The sequence below is a fragment of the Dreissena polymorpha genome, chromosome 7 (assembly GCF_020536995.1).
Source record: "Dreissena polymorpha isolate Duluth1 chromosome 7, UMN_Dpol_1.0, whole genome shotgun sequence".
NCBI lineage: Eukaryota > Metazoa > Mollusca > Bivalvia > Myida > Dreissenidae > Dreissena > Dreissena polymorpha.
Genome location: NC_068361.1, coordinates 12662738 through 12676463, shown reverse-complemented (window position 1 = coordinate 12676463; position 13726 = coordinate 12662738). Strand labels below are relative to the sequence as shown.

Sequence of the window (13726 nt, the reverse complement as noted above, 5' to 3'; positions counted from 1 at the left end):
CCGCTTGTCATAAATAATATAGACATGAGCCCGTCATATGCGTGTCAATATTGGAGACGCGTTTTTGGAAAACTGAAGTTAAAGGGGCCTTTTCACAGATTTTGGCATTTTTTTTAACTTATTCATTAAATGCTTTATATTGATAAATGTAAACATTGGATCGTAAAAGCTCCAGTAAAAAATCAAGAAAAAAATTAAAAAAAGGAAAAGAACATTGCCCGGAGCAGGTTTCGAACCAGTGACCCCTGGAGTCCTGCCAGAGTCCTGAAGTAAAAACGCTTTAGCCTACTGAGCTATTCCGCCGAATACACATTCTTGACTTATTTTATACCTTATATAAGCAATCTTCGTAGTTTCACAAAATTTAACGACAAAAACAGAACTCTCCAAATTATTCAATCGTTTTGCGTTGCAACGCTTTATAATTTTTAGGTTTTAAAATCGTCATAAGATGCATATAATGGCTATATTAGAGCATGGTTAATGTTCAGTATTACTGTTTCCTCACAAATATCATAACTAAAACGAAAACTTACGAATCTGAAACAACTTTTTTCAATTTTGTCAATTTACCAAAGCGTGAAAAGATCCCTTTAATGCATGTGCGTTCAGTGGTGTCCCGGAATCTTGGACGACACTTTCCGCCTACATTGAATTTTCATTTGGAAGAGACGTCCTTTGATTTCATACAAGCGGAAAGTGTCGTTCCTGATTAACCTGTGCAGACTACACAGGCAAATATGGGGCGACAATTTCACACATGCATTAAGGAAAATTTTGCCAGACCGACGTCCATATAGACAACAACAACAACCCTTCATTGTACCCCGCATGAGCATGTGTCGGGCACGTGGTATTCCGTCGTCTCCATTATATAAGTTTGTTTCTGATACCAACATACCATTGTTTATATTTAATATACTGGGTGAACGTTTAGAAGTTAATGTCTTTAAACGGAAAATTGCATGAAGACGGAGAGTGTCGTCCTTGATAAGTATGTTAAGACTGCACAGACTAATCTGCGATGAGTCTAACATTCATTAAGTCCAGTTTACCCAGACTTATCTGATCTTGTAGGCTTTGAACATGATATTTCATGTAATCAGACGCTCAAACAATATTCTAGTGCTATGTAGTGCTATGTAGTGCTATGTAAAGCTATGTAGCGTTATGTAAAGCTATGTAGTGCTATGTAAAGCTATGTAAAGCTATGTAAAGCTATGTAATACTATGTAGTGCTATGAAGTTAAGTGTAAAGCGATTATTCTGTTCATGAAGATGCAAAAAGTTCATTAATTGGCTTATCTTACCAAACAAGACCATTTATGATATTTGGCTCTTTTCAACCTTATCAGCCTTTTATGTTGTAAACATGTTATTCAATTGCTAGACAACGGCCCGTATTCCGCAAGCAAATCATAATTTTAAGACTAAGACGCAATACTGTTCTCAAAGTTAATTTAAAAACATCTCATTACATTAATTTGAGCCTCGTTCTGAGAAAACCGGGCTTAGTGCAAAGTGCGTTAACTGTCGTCCAAGATCAGCCTATGCAGTTCGCACAGGCTAATCAGGGATGATGACTTTCGCATTAAAGAATTGTTTTGTTTAAAGGAAGTCCCATCTAACATTAAATCAAGTCTAGGCGGAAAGTTTCGTCCTTGATAAACCTGTGCGGACAACACATCACGCACATGCATTAAGCCCACTTTTCCCAGAACGAGGCTCATTTATATTAAGAATATTACACAATAAGAAGCCTGTAAAAGTCGGAAGTTTTTCTTGAGCAAACGTTTATACTTATTTATCTTAAGGGGTGTTGCGGCAGTTTATTTAACCGAGAATATATGTATAGCAACACCGATGATGCTATTATCACAACTCAATATTTTTGTTATCAGTATCATCAGAAATAACCGAGTTGGTTCATAATTCAATTGTCAGTGGTTCGATCCCAGGTGGGGTTAACTTTTTTTTACTTTTTTATGTCTTTAATTTCATTCTTGTTTTATACTGGAGCTTTTAAGTCATGTCGTTTAAATTTATCAATTTACAGCATTTAATCACAAACTTCAAAACAAACCGAAATCTGTTAACAAGTACATGTAAGTTATTAGGTCGAGTTTGATACTGTTTGGTAATATATTTGTGATTAAATATTGTTTTTTATTAATGTCTTTTGGTAAGCTGTTATGATCTCAGTTAAGATTGTAAAACAATTTCTAATGTTTATGCATATTTCTTACTATATATGTACTGGTACTTGGGTTTTGCCTAATTGATGTATTTTTATAAAATTTGACGTAGATGGTAGGGATAGTTAAAACAAAAAATCTCGGTTAAAAGTGCGGTGACCCCATTTGTTTTATTTTTGTTTTATGATGACAATACGTATATGAACATATTGAGCAGTTTTGCAGAATTCTATTTAACAGAATTTTTTAAATTATGTTTTGGTATTAAAAAATAGTAAAAAATTTATGTTTTTTGGGGTGACATAAACATTTTTTTTATTATTATTTTTTTTAATTTAACTTGTGTTCTCCATTTTTTTGGCATTGTGTTGTTTAATTAAATGGTATTTAATGTATCTCAGCTTATATAATATCTATATGATGTCTATTTCATAGGTTATTAATTGGTTTGAGGCAATTAGAGATTTTCCAGATTAAATGAAAAAGTACATGTTATAAAATGGTTAATAAAATCAAAACAAGGCCGGTGACCCTATGTTTTTATTTCATTTTTCATATAGTATTTGTATATAGTACTTGAATATAAATTCTGAACAAAATCTATTTGTTGGAAAAAAAACAGCAAAACTGCAGCAACACCCCTTAATTAAAAAACAAACAAACATTGATATTGCCAATGTGTGCGCCTAATTGTGTTTGCGCCTGGGTCACATGACTATTCACACGTGACAATCTATTGCGGTCTATATCACCCCACGGAAATAATGTTATTTTAATTTGTACATTATGTAAATTAGCAAATAAAACGATGCTCGCTCTGGAAAAGAAAGGTTTATTGAACATGCGTAAAGTGCCATCCCATATAAGCATGTGTCGTCCGCATGGGCTAATCAAGGACGGCACTTTCCGCCTAAACGGGATGTTCTTCCTTTCAACGAAAATACAATAAAAGCGGTGAGTGTTGTACCTTATAAGCCTGTGTTGACTAAAGGAATTGTATATATACCTGTGTAACAGGAATAAGATTATGTATTTGCAGTTACTTTTGGGTTATTTGCAATAAACAACCCCATTGGAAATGTTATTTGTATTTGTAAGTGATGCAAATTAGCAAAAGTCATTCGGCATCGCTCTGGGAAAAAGGGGTTTAATGCATGTTAAGAAAGTGTCATCCCATTTTAGCCTGTGTTGTTCGCGCATGCTTATCTTGGACGACACTTTCCACCTTTACTAGATTGTCGTAAAGAAGGAACTACATTTTAAACGAAAAACTTGCATTAACGCGGAACGTGTCGTCCATGAATAGCCCATATGCATCTGGGACACCGCTTTACGTAAATGCATTAAGTCTTCGTTTTTCCAATTATCAGTGATTCTTGTATATTAAAATTTTGCCGTGCAAACTGATTTTGAGTAGGTGGTGAACCTTTCCAATTTATATGACAATGCCCAACAATGTCTAAAATGAATGGATCATTTGTTATAGTTTTCCATACGTCAACAAAATATTTCAATCTACCAGCAACAAATACCTCACTTACCTGTGAATTTATATCCTCCTCACTCCCCCTCGGCGTTGGGAGTTTTTTGGCCATGGCCCGTCAGCAGGTACGTAAGCACCACGTCCTCTAAAAGCACCACGACTCATGCCGGCTCGAGCTCTTGGCCGGAAACCAGATCGACCTCTGAAACTACCACGGCCTGTACCATATTGGAGCTTGTAACCAATCCTTGAACACTCCTCAATTTCCTTCGCTGCCTTGGAGACATCGTCCCCAAATAACTGAATCGTATAAGGTAAGGAGTTTAATAAAATATGGTATGATATGACAACGAGTGTCAGATCTTTTTTTTTTATCACATGCTTTTAAACGAGCAAATTAAATAAATATTTACGCAAACATAATGATTAATCCCGAATGTTGTTTACATTTTGTGACGTCATTTTACGTTGCAACGTCATTTCAGCAAAATGACAAAATGCGATTGGTCAATAAACGAAAACTAAAACGAAAACGCTTAAAATTGTTGTATTACACATGTGTAATATAAAAAAAAATATGAAATGGTTGTATTACATGGGAGACAGGGTATAGCATGTGATAAATGTATTTACATAAGTTCGATGTCCACTAGCGCAACGAGAATTAAACAACGCATTAGAAATTGACCACGGGTCTCTAAGGCTTCGAGCTTTAAGATCCTTGGTAGCGAGATTCGTTTTATATGCTTGGTGTGCTTACAGAGCTACTCGGGCAGAATCTTTCGCCTTGAAGATTATGAAATCCTTTGTTTGCGCTTGATTTAGACGTGACAGTTTGGATGGTTAAGAAATCATAATTTGAGAATAAATGTGCGGGGAGTAGGTTTCCTACTTAAAACTATATTCGGTCTGAACTAATTGACATCAGACCGGTGTTCCTGAAGTGATATAAACCAAATATTAACATTTCTTTTATACGAAGTAATTGATCACTTATTAAGACTATTCCATTAGTTATTTGTAGACACCAACGTCTATTGGCGGTATACATACATATTCACTAAATTAACTACCAATCGATATGCCTGCAAAAAGAATGCATGCTAATTGGAATTGTATGCATATGCTATGTTAAACCTATGACACGTAAATAACGGTGTATTGTCCATGGAACATTGTTCATACTTTTAGATGAAGTTACGGTATTTCGGGCAACATCTGATTTCAAGCAATCGAAATCCGCTGTATTATGTATACTGTTCAGATGTTACTTATAAAGATTCAGCCTGATATGCAAAATGAGACGCTACATTTGTATTTCATCAAGCCAGTTTCATTTTTAAATACAAATATTTTAAAACGATATTAAGGTCAAGTACTTCAAGTGAACACCTATTATTTTAACCATGTTTTTGCTCGGTCGGGAAAATAAACGCACGGAACCGAAATGTATGTTTTATGTATAAACCTCCGCTTACAAACTTAGTCAGTAAAACTGAATTCTAATGGCATTATGTTATTATTGATTGCTCAAGTAAACTGTTTACCAGAGCTTATACTAGGTAGAAAAAGTTGATGAATATACGGATTTATGCCTACTTTTTCACGTCAAGAAAACATCGCTGTTTGAATTTTACAGTCGATTTTCAACTGTTTTAATATCAGGATTTTGTTTTTACTGGCCGTCAAACGAGTTTATATTTAGTTTAATTAATAATGTTTATTAACTCACGGAACATGTTTGGCCATTAATCCGCTTGCGGCAACATTTGGTACATGTGCGTTTCTAGTCTACGTCTTAATGAATTTGCCTAATTGTAGAGTGGAGCGCGTTTTTAATTCAGCAAATAAGACCAATTCATCTTTATCAAAGATGAGTACTCATCTTCGAACCCAACGTAAACTAGCTATGCGGAATAAGGACAGTGTTTCGCAATATCGAGAAGATAAGTACCTAAGCACTCACTTTAGGTCAAAGAAGAATGATATACAGTCCACTCTCGTTATCTCGAAGTCGGCGGGAACAAGAAAAACTATCGAGATAACGAGAGTTCGAGATATCCGATGAGGCGTTTTCAAATAAAAAATGAGACGAAAATTTACCTTGTTTTTAACATCTTAATACCTGCTAAGTGATCTAACTAAAGCCGTCACCGTGTGGCATAATACTCTCTTCCTGATATATACGCGTTTTACGAGGCACGATTAATTTTGCTATTTAAATGCTTAAAATGACGTTTTAAGTATTTCAGAATTGCATGAACACATGCAGTTATAATTGTTCTAAACTGTCGAGTTAACGACGGTGTATATACGCAAAAATATAACTCAATGCATTTTGGAATGTTGTTTGTAAAAACAATTAGTCGTTCGGCCTTTCGGCAGGCTGTGTATTAATTGCAGTTAATTGATGTTAAAGTGACACTTAAAGTGACAGGCCTTAATCAAGTGTTAATGGCTAACGACATTACACACGTGTGATCATTGATGCAATTAACGGATCAATTTCCTACCGCACAGTATCGGGAGCAGCCGGGCGAAGCGGGACGGTAATGTATCAAAGAAAAAGTTTCTCACCTTTTGCCGACACTGAAAAAGTTATTCGCACTTCGAGATAAACCACGGTAAATACATGTTAAATCGGGACTCGGGACAAAATTTTATATCGACATATCGAATTATTCGACATAACGAAAATCGAGATAAGCGATGTTAATTTATATAGATAAAGAAGGGAAAAAAATTGGACATTGAGCTTACTTCGACATATCGAGAATATCGAGACAACCGATGTCGAGATAACGAGAGTGGACTGTATGTGTTTAAATCGGAACTTTTAACGGACAGTCACTATCAAACACATTTCTCTTTGAAATAAAGAAGAATTAGTCGGTGCTTTTGATCGAAGCTTACCCTCACATGTTTCTGTCATAGCTTTCTGTCAACATAACTTGTTGCATTTTTTACACAAATATGTCGTTTACGTTCACTCTCACCGGGATGAATTTCAGTGCAGAATAGCTAATAACCTCACGATACAGAGGACATATAAATAATGACAGGGTGAACATGTGCAATAACAAGACCTAGAACTAAACCGTCACCGTACAATGCTACAGTCATTTAGACGCTCTGAATGTAATCGGAACAAGAAAGGTTGACTTCTTTTTACTGGATTTTGAAAGCGCGGAATAGTACATCCTGGAACCCAAAGACTTGGACAAAATTGTCACCAAGTGGAATGCAAGGTTGACAGGAGATTGCATTTGTGATAGCAATATAGAGCGACTTAAGAACAAAACATGAACTATATATATCATCATGTTTTGACTTTTTTTGAACAGTCAGAAGCTTCACGAAAAGGACAGGTGAACTCAACGTGTGACCTTGACCTTGGAGATATTGACGTAATTCTTTCGCGCGACACACAGTCCAATGATGGTGAACACATGTGCCAAGTGATTTTAAATTTTTACACTGAACGACATAGTTATGGCCCGGACGAGCTTATTCCGCCCGCCCGCCAGCCCGCCATCCCGCCAGTCCACCAGCTCGCCAGCCCGCCGGCCCGCCCGCCGACATTCGCCGATCTAATAACCAGTTTTTTCATTCGGAAAACCTGGTTAAAAAGGTCGCTGTCTTATTGAAACGTATGATGCATGACTACTGCAAGTGACTGAAATTTCGCAATTTTGACATTCTGAAAAAAAGATCAATACTTTATGCGAATGATACGTCTTTCCAAATTTGATTAGACATCTGTGATGCAACGTCTTAAAATAGCATTTCCCAACGCTAACTATTTTTTATATTACAATTACATTTGTAAGAGCAAATCATAACATTTACAGATATAACCTGTAATGAATCAGTGTAACCATAGTATTTATAACTTTTTAACATACGCAAAGGCATCAAGCATTGTTAAACCTCCTTTGGCATAATATTTACTTAGTATTTTACTTGTTATTCTTGACTGGTCTTGCCAAATCAATTCGTTAAACATATTATTTATTTTTATTTAATATATGTAATTTTGGAGTTTGTAGTAAATATAATAAGTGGTTATGAAGGCGATTCGACAACTGTTATTCTACTCATTGCCATAATTTGGTAAATCGTTCGATACTTTTATCTGTTCCTAAAAATGCAATGTTTTCATGTCACATGTCACCTGAGTCAATATGAAACTGCATGCCTAGTAGTTGAAAACAATTGTTCGCCCAAACAAATATCCGTTTTGTTCTCACTACCATCCTGCAGTAATGTGGTATCATCTGAAAACTTCTTTTGTTATATCATACCCCATTGATATGTTACCTTTGATGTTCGTTTTATTACTTGTTGTATACGTACATAACTAATCAATGTACTGATGGGATCAAACTGTCTACAGTCGAGGCCTATTCTGAAGAAACCGGAAAGAAAATCATTAAATTGCACGGCAGTATAATTTTTATGATAAAACAGTGCTATCCAGTTGATGGAAATGGGACCGAATTAAAAAAAAGCATTTTTAAAATTAAGTCAAAATATAGAAAATCAAATGTTTTTTCAACATCATGGATCGGGGGTACTATGGTTGTCAGTAAATTACATACAAATCGAGGTTTTCTCCAAGGAATCATTCCTTTACAAACCATGTTCGATCTGTATTTATCAAATGATCGAAAGCAGACTTAAATAATGGAGCAATAGTTCCAGAGGCTTATTGATTTATACACGATTTAAAAATTGATTAGTGATTAGTCTATATTTTTAAACAGCGTAACTGTGTTGTTTACGGAATACACAAGAAAATTCCTTGCTTTTGTGATAAAGACAGTTCTCCTTTTCAAAATGAACAGTTCTATGCTTTTTCTACACAACAAACTATTTTCCTCCAGATTTCTTTGAAAAAAAAATAGAGGTAAATCTTTCAGAGCCGAAGTCTGTGGCATTGTGAATATGTTTTACGTGTTACATACCTATGAAAATAATAGAAGACTTTTAAAAGATGAAGATTTAATTTGACTTAAGTTATTAGTATTTTCTAAAAAGCTGTAAATATAAAGATCGTTTATTTTTGTTGATTTTGTAAGTTATTAGTATTTTCTAAAAAGCTGTCAATATAAAGATTGTTTATTTTTGTTGATTTTGTTTAAACATTTTTATACACTAGTTATTTTTCTTTGAAAATTGTTGATTTGCCATGTATAACATTCCCATCAGGAGTTTCTAAGAATGGTATACATTTGTAAGTGTAATTGTACTTTTATAAATTACACAAGAAATGTGTTGGTGTTTCTCAATGTACTATCCAATCAGCTCTTGACGAATGGTATTTTTTTTAATTGTTCCATCTCTAATAAATTGTTAATCAGCTTGGAGAGTGATACAACTCTTCATCATCCTGATTCAATTTATTGTCAAAAAGCTCATTGTTTAGTTAACCCTTTGTATGTATTGATTTACGAATTATTTTTAATGATGAATAGGAAATAGTCTAACCTCTAATTTCAATGAATAATTGTTCTAAGAAAAGCTATTCGTCAATTAGAAATTATATATCCGCATTACAGAGTGTAGACAGATTTGTGAAATTATACACTGGTAAAGCATATTATATTATAAATTCTTGATCAATTTTATCATCACGGTAAGCAAGATAGTCTTTGTCAAAAAGAAAGGAATTATTAAATTACAAAAGCAATTTACCATGTGGTATATTGTAAAAGCCCAGAATTAGGTTGATAACCGAGTGATCCGAATGATGACTAATTCCGATTAGGATAAGAAGTCGCGCGTAAGCAAAAACGAATCAGAGAATTCGCTCTACGCAGGAGAATTATTTTTGATTACCATACATTTTTCTGAACTGGTAATGTATTTTTTACTAGCAATTAAGTTTGTTAAAGAGTTTCTTGCTTTAACGTTAGTATTTGTTTCGATTTGTAAATACAATAATCAAGATTTGTATTGATCAATAAATTAAACTCATTACAACATGTAAATGATTTGTTCCCAATATCTTAAATCATAGAAAATATGTGATGATAAAGCGGTATTAACATGTTTTGGCCCATATAAATTAATACGAGTAAACGGTTGTCCATGTAAATTAGAATTTAAGATCATACATTAACCATTCTCATCTGTAAACACTTGGCTGACCTTAACATCTAATTCTTTTAAAATTAAGACATCATCCCTCCAGCATTTGAGGTGAAAAAACTTTTTTTTTTTTTTTTTTTTATTCAATATCATACATACAATGTAAACATGTATATGATCATACAACATAGTGATTGTACAAAGCAATATAGTTCAGACATGTTATACAAGATATGCTAATATATAGTTATTTTTTTTTGAGAGAAAAGAAAAGAACAACAGAGGAATAGTTATGAAATATGATGAATTGTATAAAGTTGAAAGAAAAGATACTGGACTTGTGTGTTTTGTTGTATATTCACAATGATCTTGTCTGACTGAAAAAATAAGAATAAAAAAAAATAAACAAACTATTTTAGAGAGATAGACTAACATTAGAGTGAAATGTATATAAGTGGACAAAACATTATGAGAATTTAATCCGATTCCATTTTTGTTCAAAGATGTGTAATGTGTCATTACTGAGGGCTATTTCTTTCTCAATTTGAATTTTTAGTTTAAGACTATGGACAAAACAATTAAAATTTGGTACTTGTTTTTTGTACTTCATGTTTAAGATAAAATATTTCATTAATATAACCATAAAATTCACAATATTATTACAGTCTATTGATTTCAATGAGTTAATTCCGAAACTTACATTTAAGAGAGATAGTTTAACGTTTAGTTGATGTTGTTCAAGAAAAGATATTAATTGATTCCAAATAGGCTGGATGTGTTTGCACTCCCAAAAAAGATGTTCTATAGTTTCAATGTTTTCACTGCAGAAGTCACACAGATTTGAGTTAGATAATTTACATTTAAAAAGATATTTATTTGTAGCTATAATTCTATGGATGTATTTATATTGAAAATTTCTCAGTGTGCTTTCAATAGTTGCTTTATATGGCATGGTAAATATGTGTTTCCAATTAAGTTCATTTTCTCCAAAAAGAACTTGCCATTTATTTTGGATTTTGGAGTTTTCTGTAGGGTTTTTAATTTGTAGTGTGTAAAATATTTTATTTGTTTTGTTTTTTCTTCCAAGTATGTTTTCTACAAATGTTGTTTGAGTACATGGTGTATTATTTGTATTGGTTTCCGATTTAATATGTATGGGTATGCTTTTGATAAGTGTGTAGTACTTCAAAAAATTATTTGAAGGTATTCCGTATATGTAGCATATATTATCAAAAGAGTAGAAATCCTTAATTCTGTAGTCATATAATTGGTCGACATATTTAATGCTTCGTTCAAACCAGTCTTTATAGAAAAACGTCTTATTGTTTGAAGTTATGTCTTTATTGTTCCATAAAATTGTTTTACTGCTGGTTTGGGTCTCTAAGTTATGAGTGACATCACTCCACGCTGATAGAACATCAGACAGAAATATGTTTTCGTTTGCAATTTCATGTAAGATATTATTGCTGATGTTACATTCAAAGAGTAAGGAGTCACCATATTTTTTTAGGATTTTCTGGTAGAATAATTTCCATTTACTCGTATTGGTATTATCTAGGTATCGTTTAACCCAGCTGCATTTGATTGCATTCAAGAATGATTCAATGTTCGTTAATTGGATACCTCCATTTTCTACAGATTGAATTAACTGAGTTCTTTTTATTTTATCAGGCTTACCGTCCCATATGAAATTGAATATTGCTGATTTTATATCGTTAATAACATCACTTGGTGGATTTGGGAGAACTGTTAATACATATATTAATTTAGGAAGTGCAAACGTTTTCAATACTGTGTTTTTTCCGATTAGTGTAAGTTTACGATGATGCCATGATTTTAAGCAGTTTTTAAAATTCTGTAATTTAGGTATTATGTTTTTAAGAACTGTATCCTTTTCATTATTTGTGAATGTAATTCCTAACGTTGTGGCTTCATCGGATGTCCAATTAAATTTCATTTCTTTTTTATATTGAACATTACTTTGTTTTAATTTACCTATTCGTAGCACAGTACATTTACTTTTGTTTAGCTTAAGACCCGATGTCATTCCGTAAATGGTTAGCGATTCTATGAGGTTATGGAAAGAATCGCTATTGTTATTTAAAAAATAAGTTGCATCATCAGCAAATAGGGATTGTTTGATTTCTTCGTCAGGTTCTAGTGATATGCCTTTTATGTGTTCATTTGATTGGATGTGATGTGATAGATACTCTATGCAAATAATAAATAGCGATGATGAGAGTGGACATCCTTGTCGAACCCCTCGTTCGATGTTAAAACTGTTTGAAAAGAAGCCATTGTTGATGATTATACTGTTAATATCGGTATAGAATAGTTTGACCCATTGAATGAGACTTTCACCAAAGTTCATATTTTCTAAGCAAGAGAACATAAATGAATGATCAAGCGAATCGAATGCCTTTTCAAAGTCTGCAAAGAATATTAGACCAGGATTATTTGAGTTGTTGAAATAGTTTATGCATTCTTGGATAAGACGAACGTTTTCACCAATGTAACGTCCTTTTATGAAACCAGATTGAGATTTTGAAATGATTGATGGTAATATTTTTTTATTCTGTTTGCTATACTTTTAGTTGCAATTTTGTAATCATTGTTTAGTAAACTAATCGGGCGCCAGTTTGATAAGGATTCTAAGTTTTTTCCAGGTTTTGGAATAAGTGAAATAATACCTTGTTTTTGTAGCGTAGTTAAGTTTTCGTTGTTAAATGAATAGTTAAGTGAATTAATTAGATGTGTTTTTATATCATTCCAGAATATTTTATAAAATTCGATTGTGATGCCATCAGATCCTGGGCTTTTGTTATTTTGCATTTCTTTTAGGGCTAATCCACATTCATATTCATTAAGCAATCCGTCGCACAGTTCTTTTTCTTCCTGGTTTAAAGCATGATGTGTATTTTTAAAAAGAGTGTTATTTTCAGCATTTTTTCGTTTATAGAGGGTTTCGAAAAACAAACGTTGTTCTTCTAGTATTTGAGTTCTGTTTGTTATATCTTTGCCATTGATTACTAATTTGTGTACAGTTTTTTGTTCACTTCTACGTTTTTCAATGTTTGCGAAATATTTTGTATTCTTTTCATTGTGTTCAACATGCTGTGCCCGCGCTCTTAGTATTATTCCATTGAGATGTGTATGATAGATTCCATCTAATATTTGTTTTTTTAATGTTATTTCATTTTCAATGTCGGTGGTGTCATTTGTGTTTGTTTGATGCAATTGTTTTTCAAGTGTTTCAATGGTTTTGATGGTTTCAGTTTCAAGTTTGTGTGTTTCTTTTTGTTTAAATGATGTGTATCTAATTGTTGTGTTACGTATATTTCCTTTAATTACTTCCCATAAGGTGTTTGGGTTTGCATCTTTATTATTTTGGACTGTATTTAATATTTCCTGTTTTATTTGTGTTTGATATTGTGTATCTAATAAGATGCTGTTGTTAATTTTAAAGTATCCTGGGCCTCTTTCAGGTTGTATATTGTGCAGTTTAAGTTCAACTAGAGAGTGGTCAGTCATAAATCCTGGTTTTATTTTACATGTGTCAATAATGTTGCAAAGAGATTCAGATATTAAAAAATAGTCTTATCTACAAAATATTGTTGGTTTTGTGTTTGAATGCCAGGTGAATTTGCTCTCGTTTGGGTATACTGTACGCCAGATGTCTATCATATTGTAGTTTTCAATTATGTTGTTTAAAATGTTTCTATTTTTAGTATGAGTATAAAGGTTTCCATTCTTTTTATCTATTAATGGGTTCAGGACCGTATTGAAATCACCACCGATTATAATGTTTTTATCTTGGTTATTTATTATAAAGGATTGTAATGTTTCGTAAAATGTGGAATCGTCTATGTTAGGGCCGTAGACGTTGATTAATGTTATTTGTGTTTCGTGTATTTTGATATCTATACTTGCTTGTCTGCCAATTATTATTTCCTTA

General features: G+C 33.0%; 1 protein-coding gene across 11 annotated transcripts in view; it reads left to right on the top strand.

The window, feature by feature from the left end:
- The window catches only part of LOC127837159 (uncharacterized), a 915490-nt gene that overhangs the window by 780301 nt on the left and 121463 nt on the right, over positions 1 to 13726 (top strand). The gene's annotated exons all lie outside the window — the stretch shown is intronic.